Source organism: Rhincodon typus, chromosome 13, assembly GCF_021869965.1.
Source record: "Rhincodon typus isolate 14 chromosome 13, sRhiTyp1.1, whole genome shotgun sequence".
NCBI lineage: Eukaryota > Metazoa > Chordata > Chondrichthyes > Orectolobiformes > Rhincodontidae > Rhincodon > Rhincodon typus.
Window position 1 is genome coordinate 66676808 of NC_063344.1, and position 9221 is coordinate 66686028.

General features: G+C 47.5%; 1 protein-coding gene across 1 annotated transcript in view; it reads right to left on the reverse strand.

The window, feature by feature from the left end:
* LOC109914753 (cilium assembly protein DZIP1L-like) overlaps positions 1-9221 on the reverse strand; it is a 95085-nt gene that overhangs the window by 50667 nt on the left and 35197 nt on the right. The window lies entirely within an intron of this gene.

The following is a 9221-nucleotide window of genomic DNA, read 5'->3' on the forward strand; positions in this document are numbered from 1 at the left end:
GTCCATTATTGCCTCTCATAATTTTGTACACTTCTATCAGGTTAACTCTTCTTTCTCTCCACAGATGCTGCCAGAACTGTTGAGTTTCTGTCGCAATTTCTTTTTTGTTTCAGCTTTACAGCATCCATGTTGTATTTTATTTCTTCACATGGAGTTGACCACCACTGTGTAATCCATCATCTCACAAGACAGAGCTCTGATCCAATCATGTCCTTAACTCCACTTTCCTGCCTGTCGCCTATAACATTGGACTCCCTTGTTGATCAACCATCTGTCTAACTCAACCTTGAATGGATTCAATGGCCCAGTCACAGCCCTCAGAAATAGGGAATTCCAATGCTTCACAATTTTCGGAGAATAAATTCCTCCTCATCTCCATCTTAAATGACAGGCCCTTTACTTTGAAACTTCATCCCTTAGTTCTAGATTTCCATGACGATGATCTATCCTGACCCTTCTCAGCATCTACCCTGTCAAGCCCCTCAAAATGTTATAGATTTCAATAAGGTCAACTCTCATTCCTTTAAATTCCTTTAGGGGCAAATTGTTCAATGTTTCCTAAAAAAAACAATGTTTTCATGCCTGGAATCAGCTGAATGAAGCTTCTCTAAATGGCCTCCAAATCCAATATATGTTTCCTTAAACAAGTAGAAACAATGTTGAGGTTGTATAGGATGTTGGTGAGGCCTTTTCTGGAATACTGTGCGCAGTTCTGGTTGTATTGTTATAGGAAGGATATTATTGAGCTGGAAAGGGTTCAGAAAAGATTTACCAGGATGGAGGGTTTGAGTATTAAAACAGACTGGAAAGACTAGGACTTTTTTCACTGGAGCATAAGAGGTTGAGGAGTGACCTTATAGGGGTTTATAGATTCATGAGGGGCATAGATAAGGTGAATGACAAGGGTTGTTCCCCTAGGGTAGGGGAAGTTCCAAATTAGGGAGCATATTTTTAAGGTGAGAGGAGAAGGATTTAAAAAGGACATGAGGGGTAACTTTTTTTTACACAGAGAGTGGTTCATGTGTGGAATGAACTGCCAGAGGAAGTAGTGGATGCAGGTACTATTACAAAGTTTAAAATACATTTGGATAAGTTTATGAATAAGAAAGGTTTGGAGGGATATGTCCAAGCGGGAAGGGTCCAGTATACGACTGGAACAAGGATCGTTCCATGTACCCCATAAAGGGGCAGGCATAACAGGGTGCCCTTAGCCACTCTTTCGACTTGACAGAAGTGAGATGAATCAAAGGAGAAATTGTTCAGTGAGAGAACAAGTTCAGCCAGGCGGAGGAGAATGGTGGTGGATGGGGATCGTTTCTGGTCAAGAAAGAAGCCAAGAGCTCTCAGATTATCTGGTGGGGAATGGAAGTATAGAGGGATTGGACATCCATGATTGAACAGGAGGCAGTTAGGGCCAGAAAACTGGAGATGAACAATATGGAGGAGGACATCAGAGGATACCTGGACATAGGGCGGCAGGATCTGGGCAACTGGACAGAGGACAGAGTCAGGTAGGAGGAAATGAGGTCGGTGAGGCAGGAACAGGCGGATATGATGGGCCTACCTGGGCAGTCTGGTTTGTGGATTTTGGGAAGGAGGTAGAAGCGAGCTGTCCAGGTTTGGGAGACTGCCAGGTTGGAGGCAGGTGGGGGAAGATCTGTGGAGGTAATGACATTGATGACAGTCCTGGAAACAATGGATTGATGTTCAGATGTAGGGTGATGGTGGTGGTGGTGGTGGTGGAGGTGGTGGAGGTGGGGGGGATGGGGGGGTGCGGGGGCAGGGGTGGTAGTTAGAAAGAAGTGTTTGAGAGCTGACATTGAGCCTCCGAAAAGGTAAAGATCGGTGTGTCAGACTGCAACAGCACCACCTATGTCGGCCGGTTTGATAACAAAGTTAGGGTTGGACCTAAAAGAGTGAAGTGCGGAAATTTCAGAAGGGGCCAGGCTAGAGTGGGTGAGAGGAGCAGAGAAATTGAGACGGCTGATGTCACATCAGCAGTTTTCAATGAGGTGATCGAGGGCAGGTAAGAGGACCTGGGGAAGGGGACCAATGGAGGGGGATCCCTGGAGGTGGGTGGAGGGATCAGTGGAACGGAGGGGTGGGACAGGGAATTCTGCCCGAAGAAGTGAGCACGGAGACAGAGAAAAACACTTCAACATCATGACGAGCCCGAAATTCATTAAGGTGGGGGCCAAGGACAGTACATTTCTTCACATGGAGTTGACCACCACTGTGTAATCCATCATCTCACAAGACAGAAGGCTGATCCAATCACGTCCTTAACTCCACTTTCCTGCCTGTCGCCTCTGTCAGAGAGAGGAAGGTCAGGAAGTATGGGGTGAACACACGGCAAGGGCTGGAGTTGGGGGGAGTACCTTAGAGTGACAGAAAGTGACAGCATCTGAGAGCTGGGGTGCTGAGGGTCAGGCCGTAGTACGGATGTTGGAGGCCATAGGTTGCTGGAGCTTGCACGCCTTGATGTCTGTAAGGAAGAGAAAATGAGGCAATGGACGAGGTGAAGGATGAAGTGAGAATGGGGCGGGCGGCGGGGGGGGCGCCGCAGCTTCGAGAGAGGGCGAGTTAATGTTGCTGCAGACAGCTGTGTAGAGTGCACGTATGCTGGCGCATGGTGTTGATCATGGATCAGGATCCAGCGGGAATAGCAGCCCGAGGAACATTCTATGTCCTGGAGATACTTGTAATCCTGGGTGGATTCGAAACACGAACGGCGAATTTGTTGTTTTCAGTACAGATTGCAGCATCTGCAGTAATTTGTTCGTACAATGAATATTACCTGCTCCCAGGTAACTCTAAAGCTGTCTTGATTTACACTTCTAACATTGTTGTCCCGCGACAATCCAGGCCAGAGGGGCCCTTTTGATTGGAACACCGTTCACCGTCCCCCTCACCATCATACATGGCAGCAATGTGTTCACCCACCAGATGGACTACAGCAACTCATTTTGGTTCCTCCAGCACCAGCTTCTAAACCTGTAGCCACGACCATCCAGACACATGGGAACAACACCGGCACAAAATTCCTCCCTGATCCACACACCATCCTGACACTTCCCTTCCTTTCCTTGGCCTCTCTGTCCCCATTTGAGGGAATAAACTGTCCACTGCCATCCACTACAAAGCCACTGATTCCCATAGCTACCTTCACCACAGCTCTTCATACGCTTCATTCTGCAAGGACTCCAACCCATTCTCCCAGTTCCTTCGCCTACGTCGCATCTGTTTGGATGATGCCACCATCAAAAGCAGCGCTGCTGACACGACTTCCTTCTCCCATAACCATGGTTACCCGCCCACTGTGGTTGACAGGGCCCTCAACCACATCTGACCTATCACCCGTGCTTCCGCCCTTGCCCCCTTCCCATCACTCACAACATGATTGGGTCCCCCTTGTCCTCACTTTGCATCCCACCAGCCTCCGCATTCAAAGGATCATTCTCTGCCATTTCAGACAACTCCAGCAGAACGCCACCACCAAACACATCTTCCCCTCACTCTCCCTGTGTGCATTTCACAGAGATCGTTCCCTCGGGACACCCTAGTCCATTCCACAACTACCGACACCACCCTCCCTTCCCATGTAACTGCAGAAGGTGCAACACCTGTCTCTTCACCTCCTCCCTGCTCACCATTCAAGGGCCTAAACAGTCTTTCTGGGTGAAGCAGCATTTCACCTGTACCTTCTCCAGTTTTGTGTGTTGTATTCGCTGCACCCAACGTGGCCTACTCTACATTGGAGAAACCAAACACAGACTGGGTGCCCGTTTTGCAGAACACATTCAGTCTGTGTTCAAGCAGGACCCTGACCTTCTCGTAGTCGGTCATTTTAACACAGTGTCCTGCTCACATGCACACTTGTCTGTCCTCGGCATGCTGCAGTGTTCCAGTGAACCACAGCGCAAACAGGAGGAATAACATCTCATCTTCAGACTAAAGAGATAACACAGTGTGCAACACAGGCAGCATCAGAGGAGCAGGAAAGTTGACGTTTCAGATTGGTACCCTTCTTCAGAAATGGGCACTTTACAGCCTTCTGGACTTAATATTGAGTTCAACTTCTTCAAATTGTGAACCAACTCCCATTTCTTTCCTTTTTTTTAAGCTTTACTTGTTACATTCTCTGTCATCATGCCCTCTCTCCCCTCACCCCACTCCAGTGGGACTGTCTGTTCTTTCCAGTCTGGCAGTTAGACACATCATTGTTCTGCCATTCTCACATTCTGATCACTTACTCTGCGCTATCAACATCTTTTCTCCACCAGCACTCTGCACCCACTACTGCCATCCACCCCCCCCCCCCCCGCAACTATAGCATAAATGCTGTCCCCTCCACACTTCATATCAGCTCTGATGAGGAGTCACCTAGACCCGAAACATTAGCTTGCTCTCTCTCCATGGATGCAGCCTGACCTGCTGTTTTCAGTACAGATTCCAGTAATTTGCTCCTCCATCCTGACTATTTGAAAATATATCGCTGTTCTTTCATTTCATTGGGTCAAACTCCTGAAACTCCCTCTCTGACCACACTATGGGGGTTCTGGGGGGGGGGGGGGTCCCAACATACCAAAGGCTGCTGTGGTTCAAGAAGGCAGCTCACCATCAGCTTCTCCAGGGCAATTAGGGATGGGCAATCTACACTGACCCAATCAGCAACAAACCTGAGGTGTGGATGAAGGCAGCATCTTTGCTCACAGAAGTGAAACAACCCAAACCCATCTCATTCAAAAAACACCACAGGGCCCTCACTGATTCTGTAAAACAGGCTTGCTGCTTATCAGTGAGAACCAGGAGGTTCCAGCCTCTGAGGAGATATTGAGATTAGTTAAAAGGATTACCTCTTTTGTTTATGTGCCAGGCAATGCAAACATTTCAGAAAGGGTGTTAAACAGGTGTGTGTGGTTTCTCAATGCGTCATGGTCAAGCGAATATTAATCACTCTCTGGCCAGGGAGTGTCAGAGCTGTGGACACCTACCTGTGTATGGCTCAAAGGTACTTGCTTGTTTGTTATTGTACAGGCCTGAGGGAAATCAGTCAATGACCAGGACAGAGTGAGACACAAGTTGAGCTCATGTATTAGTTAATTAATTAACGTATTAATACAATTAACTGGACAGAGAGGAAGCATCTGTAATGGAACCATGCACGGAGAAACAGGATGTTTCCAATCTGATATGAAGGGGTGTGTAGAGTGAATGAGCCGGTGGTAGCTGTTACTCAGTAAGTACTGGGATTTTGTTATCAATAAATATTCAGTTTGTCTCCTTTTCTCCCGTGCGAAGGTCATTAAAAGCCTCATTCATCAGAACATCTGAATAATGCACTTTCCAAATATGGGTGACTGACTACACAATTCCTCCTGATGTGACCTTCAGTTCGAGAGGAAACATTAATCAAATGTAGGATCTAAGCAGCTTGATAGTCAGCACAGACACAACGGGCCAAAGGGCCCCTTCCTCTAACGTATTTCTCCAACTCTACGACGAACTCATACTTGAAATGGAGGCTTGTCTGAAATGAATAGAGAATGGCTTGCTCTCACAGCTAATAAACAGACCGGCAAGTGTGGCACTGGGTCATTTCAAACCTGGGAGACCTCAGGCCTGAGCTAAGTTACATGACCGCAGTTGGGACAATAACCGGAATTTTCTCCAGGCTGCCAAGAACCAGGGGGAGTGGAAGGAGGGTGGGTAGAGAGAATATAAAAAAGGATACTTGGCGACGGTTCCCAACCCTCCCCCGGTCAGACTTATTTTGAGCAAGGTGAGGACATCAAGTAACTCAGTGATAACATCTCGTCCTCAAACAACAGCCAAATGCTTTGAATTTAGGGTCGCAAGTGAAGCACAGATCAGGTTAATGTGGAGTGTTCTTCCCGTGTTACCCACTGATAGTCCCAAAGCACCCAAGACCAAGGTGTGTCGATCAGCTGGTAGCTCTCCTGATGTAAAGCAGTGGTTAGGTGGTACAGCAGGGATGAATATGTCAGTAGGCGAGTGGAACAGGTTGCCAGAGAGGGTCAACAAACTCCACACTGCCAAGCAATCTCTGTGGACCCTAAGAGCAACAGAGATGGGGATAAATAGGTCTATCCACAAATGACCCAGTGATCCATGGCAAACAAGGCAATGGGTGGGAGGACGACACAGGGAAGGGGTGGAAAGGAGACAGATTATGATATTAGGGGGCGGCAAGATGGGGCTATCAGTGGGTATGTGAGTATGAATAGAATGAATAGCATTTCTTTCAAGTTGTGTTTATCCATTGAGCAGTTCATACAGAACTTTAACTCAGGAGATGAAATGCACAGGACAGGGCCATAATGCATGGGTGAATAAATGGTCAGTAGGGTCAGCAGTTAGACAGGGACACCAAAACAAGACAGAGTTCTGAGCAGGATATGGTTAATGAGAACGTCCCAACATAATAAGGAAAACAGTACAGGGACAGTGGAGTTTGAGGCTAAATAGCATTTTCTCGTTTCATTTCCAGGGATACATTTTAACCTTCAGTTAATGGTGTCATAGGGGCAGAATCAAATTAGCCTCCCATTGTACACATGCCCAACGTCCCATAGAGTGAGCAGTGGAGAATCAGCCAAGGTGTTGAATTGGTTATTGTGTCCACAAGGGTCACTAATCTCATTTCATCCAGTGATCGCCCCCTCCGCTAAGCTCACAGACTCCCAACCCCCACAGCTCGCTTCTAACTCCTTCCCAAAGTCCACAAACAGGACTGTCCAAGCGGACCCATTGTTTCTGCTCGCTCCTGCCCCACAGAACTCATCTTTTCCTACCTTGACACTAGTTTTTTTCTCCCCTTCTCCAGTCCCTTCCCACATACATCCATGATTCCTCCGAAGCTTTGTGTCAATTTTAGAATGTCCAGTTGCGGGCTCCATCTGTCTCCTCTTTACTATGGATGTACATTCCCTTTACGCGTATATCCCCCATCAGGATGGTCTCAGGGCTTTCTACTTTACCTGGAACAAAGGCCTGAACCTTCCCAGCCATCACCAGCCTCAGCTCACCTTAATTCTGAACAACTTCACTTTTAACTCCTCTCATTTTCTAATGGTCAGAGGGCTGGCCATGGGTACCCACATAAGCCCCAGTTATGCCTGTCTCTCTGTTGGGTACGTAGAACACTTCTTGTTCCGGTCCCACTCCAGCCCCCACCCATGACTCTTTCTCCAATAATGCAATGATTTCATCGGTGACCCCTCCCTCTCTCATCCAGAATTGGAAAAGTTTATCAATTTCACTTCCAATTTCCACCCGTTCTTACCTTTAATTGGTCTATCTCAGACTCCTCGCTTCCCTTCCTTGACATCTCTGTATCCATTTCTGGGGATAGACTAGCCACCAATATCCACTACGAACTAATCAACTCCCACAGTTACCTTGACTACACATCCTCACACCCTGCTTCCTGTAAAGACCACATTCCATTCTCTTAGTTCCTCCATCTCTGTCACATATGTTCAGATGAGGCCAACTTCAACAAGGGATTCTCTGAAACGTCCACCTTCTTCCTCAACCGAGGAATTCCCAGCACCGTTGTCGACAGGGCCCTCAACCAGGTCTGACCCATCTCCCGCATTTCCACCCTCACCCCTTCTCTTCCTTCCTGCAACAGCGATAGGGTTCCCCTTGGCCTCATTTACCATCCCACCAGCATCTACATCCAGAAGATCATTAGCTGCCATTTCCGCCACCTCCAGCGAGATATCACCATCACCAGACACATATTCCCTCGTCAGCCTTCTGCAAGGACCGTTCCCTCTGGGATATCCTGAACCTCTCCTCCTTCACTCCCAACATCCCCCCACCACAGCCCCATGGTACCTTCCCGTGCAACCACAGAAGGTGTAACACCTGTCCATTTACCTCCTCCCCCCACCACCTCCTCAGTATCCAATGGCCCATGTATGTCTTCCTGGCAAAGCAGCACTTTACCTGCACTTCTCACAATCTAATCTACTGCATTTGCTGCTCGTATTGTGGTCTCTTCTATACTGAGAAAATGAAGCACAGACTGGGTGAGCTTCATAGAACACCTACGTTCTGCTCACAAAAAAAACCCTGAGCTTCCAGCTGCCTGCTACTTCAACACACCACCTTGTTCCCTGGCCAATCTCTCTGTCTCAGGCTTGCAGCAGTGTTCCAGCGAAGCTGGAAGAACAATGCCTTATTTTCTGCTTGGAACTCTACAGCCTTCTGGATTCAGTATCAAGCTCAACAATTTTATGGCTGGAGGCACCTTCTCCCACGTCCTTACCCAAACCCCGACACACCAAACCTTGTTATTACATGGTCTGCTATTACACACAATCCACTGTTAGCCTTTAATAGTCCCCATTTGTAGCTATTCATTCTCCCTGGCTGATCATTATCCACTCCTTTGTCTGTCCCTCTGTCCTTCTCTCTCTTTGGGCTCTATCTCCAACTATTGTTTACTCCTTACCACCCCCTATCCCTGTCCTATATTCTGCATAAAAAGAAACCTTTCCTAGCTACCATCAGTCACGAAGAAGACTCACTAGACCCAAAACATTAACTAGGATTTCTCTCCTCAGATGCTGCCAGACCTGCTGAGATTTCCCAGCAACTTCTGTTTTTGTTTCTGATTTCCAGCAGCCGCAGTTCTTTTGGTTCTTTAACGTGGAATTGATGACCCGTCTGACACCATTGCACATTGACATCATCGGCCGAAGGTAAATTCTCACCGGACTGTGTGGAACAAGCGGTTAACCTGCTTCTTATTACGACTGACAAAGTAAAAGTTCACAGCATGACTGTCTCCAGGGATTGGCCAAATTGTAGGTGCAGAATAAACAGTGAGAACATACTGACAACACAGAAAAGGTACTGGGGGGATGCAAAAATCCTCGGGATAACTATCCGTATCTTCCAGGCACCGCTTCCCATGAGAAAGATGCTGCCAATTTAAGGATTGAAACATTGATGCGGATCCTTTAGTGATTACTTTTAGAGGAACGGTGGCCTAATAATAAAGTCATTGGGCGAGCAATCTAGGGCCCCAAACTGTAGGACATGGGTTCCAATCTCACCATTTGCAGCTGGTGCCATTTCAATTCAATTCATTAAAAAGTCAGGGTAGAAGGATAGTAGGAACTGCCGATGCTGGGGAATGTGAGATAACAAGGTGTAGAGCTGGATGAACACAGCAGGCCAAGCAG